Here is a 5,070-nt window from a genome sequence, read left to right on the forward strand (position 1 = left end):
ACCCACCCAAGTGGATAAAAAACAATTCCCATCCCACTGATGCATATTTAAAGCTAAGAATTTAAAAATGAGGTTTTATATTCAAGTTGTTTTTGTTTGTGTACTTTGGGCCAGTATGAGTCTTTAAAAAGAATGTATCAACATGACTTCACAAACCCTCCATGGGAATAAAAGAAAAGTCATTCTGAACTTAACTATATGAATTTTTATGCATCTTATGTGGGCAAGATGGCTTTTATGTAAAGTTTTGACTTCTAATATAAAGAGGGATTATGTTTAAAATACTTCATATGGAAGGATAGTATTAGTCCTGCCAAATTTAGGAATAATTGGGAAATTTATAATTTCTCTTTTCATATTATGTAAAAATTTGGATTACAGAGTATATATGTACAACGTCCACTTTGTTGTTGCTGAATTTCTATGTGAATCAGGAGGAGATGCAGCTCTAAGAGGTGTCCCTGACTCTCCTGCAAGATCCCCACAAACTATTTCATTCACGGTTAGAGACTGAATTTAACTTAAACCTTCATGTACATAGGTGTCAGGTGGAAGGAGCAAGACATTTCTTGCTTTTCAAGCATCTGCTCATTGTTAAGAAATGTTAATTTTTTAACAATTAATCTCATGATTGATTTAATTGCCATTCCATTTTTTGATGGATTTAAATGCCATTCCATTAATTGCCATTCACGATGTCTCTATTGGCTCTCAGATAATTTTGTAAGAGATCAAGTTCAAGTTTGAGACACCCAAATATCAAACTGAATGTTCATACTTCATCCTTATCTCAACTCTTTTTTTCTGTGTATCTAATGTTCTTAGTTGTTATGCAAATATCCTAATTATATGATAATCTATGGTACCTTATATTCTCATTTATTAAAAAGAAGATTTTTGATTTGGGTAATGTCAATATAAGCCGGTGTGTAGTTTTATGACTGAAGCCATATTAATTCTGTATTTTATTGTGTGCTAAGCTACCTATGCAGCTCAGGCTGTCTTTGATCTCTTGATTCTCCTGCCTTTTTTATTTAGTGCTTGCATTGCAGGTACTCACCATCATGTCTGGCTGGTATAGGAACTTTAAGTTACGTGGAGGTGACCGGCTTCTACAATCATTTTGGTCTAGATATTTTTGCCTTGAGACTTCTAATAAGGGTGTCACTTGCCTTTTAATTTATAGATTATTTCTTTCATAAAGTATCTATATGATAAGAACTCAATATAGCAGAAAGTGCAGCAATTTATTATTGTATAAAACAGTGCCAGCAGTATGGCATGGTGGAAATAACCTAAGGCTAGATGTGAGGAGATTTGGGTTCCTCTGTATGATTCAGGCTAGATGTGTGATGTTATGGTTTGTTATAGAGTGTTTCCCCCTGAGACTCCTGGGTCAAAGGCTTAGTCTGAATCTCATGGGGCTGTGGAGAGGTCATTATAACAAGAAGGAACCAACACCATTAATGAATTAATCTGCTGACAGGTTCAGAATGCAAAGACATTGCTGAGATCCATTAGAAACTAGGAGATGAGCACTAGTGAGAGACATTAATGTTACCAAGGTCACATTTTTGAAGGGCAGACCTGGCTTTGATCTCTCCGCACCTTGCATTTTGGATGCCACGAAACAAGCAGCTTTTCTCTGTGGCCTCTCTTTAATGATGTTTTAGCCTTGTCACAGATCTGAAAACAATAAATCCAGCCTGCTGTGAACTAAAACTGTTGGGACCATGAGCCAAGCAAATCTTCTCCTTTTAGATTGGTTATGCTTGGTTATGCTATATGTTATATTGGTTATGCTTTTCTACAATGATGAAAAATTAATAACATGTTTGTAGGAATGATATTATTTATCTGGGTGTCATTGTCTACATAATCATTGAATGATGATTATGGAGATCCTGACGATGAATTGTGAAACAGAAACTAACACTTATTAAACACTTACATATGCCAGGTAGTGTTTCAGTGTTAATTGCTGTTGGAGCAGGGGCTGTTCTTCTCATTTTAAATGTATGGAAAACTGTACCCTAAGAAGTTTAATATGTTTACATCATGCAGTAAAGACAAGTTGGGATCATGCAGCCAGGTGTTACTGCTCTTGCTTTTCCTACTGATGATGGCTAAAGTTCCTTTAAAGTCTAGAGTTCTATCTTAGAGGAAGAACATTTGTGAAGAAATAGATGAAACGCAGTTCTGAAATGATAAGTTCCAGTTTGTTTGTAAGCCATTCAATAAAATATGATCATGCTTTATCAGATTGTGTATGAAAATTTTCTATCTATCAATCCATTCATGATTTATTTTAAATGTGTGCTCAAGAACAAATCTACCTTTGCTGCTCTCTATGGATGCGTAAGTGATGGCTGCTTACGGAAGTGGAAATTACAACCTATCGTAAGCCACCACTGAGAGATTTTCTAACTCGTTACTTCCTCTTCATTTGTTGTTGGTGTTATAATCTAAAATTATCTGAAGAGAAAGAGAAAAAAATGAAAAGAATTTCAGGAAGTATTAATTTCTTTGTTGTTGCTATGACAAAATACCTGACACACATAAAAACAAAACAACAAAACAAAACAAAACAAAACCCAAAAGGGAAAGAGGTTTACTTCTGCCATAGCAAGGAAATAATTGTGGCAGAGTTTGAGGTGGCCAGAGACATTTCATCACCAGTTGGAGAGTCCGGTATGAGGAAAGCTGGTGCTAAACTTCACTCCTCTTTTATTCAGTCCAAGACTGCAGCCTATACAATGGTATCACCCACCTTTAATGTCGGTCTTCTCAACTTGGTTAATCTAATCTAGGTAATACCTCACAGACACCCAGAGATTTGTTTCCCTGGTGACTACAAGTCCCATTAGGTTGTCAGTAAAGAGGAACCATCTCACAGGATTATCGATGCACTGAAGTCCTGATGGTACGTAAAACTATCATGTCACCTTAGAGTTGTCTTTTTTGAGAAACACTAGGTGCTGCATAGATTTGATCTTGTCCATTTTTATGTTGTATTTATTCCTGGTGTATTATTTACAGGTCTAACTTTGCTCATTCTCCATTGCAGGGTCTATCACCATGTAACTTGGTGCTCACTACTGTGTGAACTCTCCTTACACAAAGCCTTGCTGTATGTTGTATCACTGTATCTGTCTCTGCAGGACCTCATGAGTCACATATTTCCCTTTAAAGAGCTGCTGTGTTGTTGATATGTTCCATCCTGATCAATGGAGAATTCAGGTCCATGCAGAGAGGGTTGTTATAACAGCCAGCTTTGCTTATTGAGAACTTTGACTTTCTTCTTCTCATACTGTGGCTATGGACATGGTGAATTCACTTACTGCTGTAATAGTTTCCTGCCCATGTTGCTGGAGCCATTTGTACAGTTCTTAAACTGTGGGTTGCAACCCCTTTGAATTTGAGCAGCTGTTTCATAGGAGTCACTTAAGACTACCCCAAAACAGAGATATTTACTTTATGATTCATAGTAGTCGCAAAATTACAGCTATGAAGTAGAAACAAAAATAATTATATGTTTGGGGGTCACCACAAGATGAGAAATTGTGTAAAAAGGTCACAGCATTAGGAAAGTTGAGAACCACTGTATCTGGAAAGTTCTTGAAAGGGAGAGGATGAAACTTGATGGCTTATGCTCACACCTTAACCAAACTGTGAACGTCACTGCACATGGAGGTTGCTGTTAACAACTCGAAAACAAGCTGGGAAACTTGGGATTTTGAACTTGAGATGATTATCTGTATAAATGTACATGTTTTGATGACAGGAGAAATTAAATGGTTCAGAAAGCTGTGTTCGTTTGTCTAGGAAGAGAGTCCAGGACAAAAGTTCAAGTTGGCAGAGTGTCCTGAAGCTGTAAACATTTATGAAAATGTCCGGGCAGCACATTCAGATCTTGCTTCATAGCATTTTGAAACCATATCAGAAGAAAAGGCGTCCAAATTATTCTTTTAAAGCATAATTTATGGCAATAAACCCAATGGTTTATTCTTCCCACAGGAAGCAGGGAATAAGCACGAGGGACGCTAAGCAGGTGCTCACATGGAAAGAACTCAAGTCTGTCGGATAACAGAATGGACAAGTGGTCCAGGGTGTGTAGAGTTGTACTGGTTATTATGGTAAGCACTAGTTACCTGTAGGACTGTACATTTAACTTATTAAGATAATAGAAAATTAGAAAATTGTTTGCTTCCTCATGGCAGCCCCAGCCGTAGCGAACAACAGCTGCATATACTGGCTATAATCACACTGAAGAAGGAAGAGGAGGAATATTTGTTATTTCAGAAAGTCCTCTGGGGTGGATTTGTCTTGAGTGGTAACACTAATCACTAGAAAACGAATCATCTCTAATCAATTAGGAAGTAAGGAGTCACCTGGGTCACTGATGCACTGTGACAAGTCAGTGAGCAGACTCTCCCCATGGCAACAGCAAGGCAACTGCTATGGTTTGGACCCTAAACGTCCTTCACCCAGGCTCAGAGAGAAAGGTTTGGTTGGTCACCAGGCTGTGGTATTGCTGATGCTGTGGAACTTCTAAGGACAGAGTAGAAGAAAGCTGAGTCATTGGGCCATGTTCTTGTGGAAGCTGCTGTGACTTGAACCTCTGACTCCCTCTTTGCTTTCTGGTATCCTCTTCTTCTCCATGCTGTGTGGCAGAACCACAGGCCCAAAATGGCTTGGACAAACTTCAGTCTCTGAAACCATCAGCTGAAACCATCCTCCTGTAATGGTTTCTCCATTACAAAAGCTAATATAGCCTGGATGTGTTCTGGAGAATTAGCCCTGTGGCACAATTGCTAATCTTTTTGGAGGGGGTGTATGGTGGTGATGGATGTGTGACTTCTCTGTCTTTCACCTTCATGTGAAGTTCTCTTAACTCTAATATGAAGTTTAAAGATTTGATTGTCCCCTTTGTCTTCTGTATTTTTGTTTAATATGCTGCCACATTCTTTAGAGAGTCTAAATCTGACTATCGGTCTTGGGCTATATAGACCTCACCAGCAACCTCAGAGACATATGCCTTAGACTTCCTTCCTGCATAAAAGTGGCTTT

This window comes from Psammomys obesus, unplaced genomic scaffold (assembly GCF_907164565.1).
Source record: "Psammomys obesus unplaced genomic scaffold, mPsaObe1.curated_primary_1811, whole genome shotgun sequence".
Classification (NCBI taxonomy): Eukaryota; Metazoa; Chordata; class Mammalia; order Rodentia; family Muridae; genus Psammomys; species Psammomys obesus.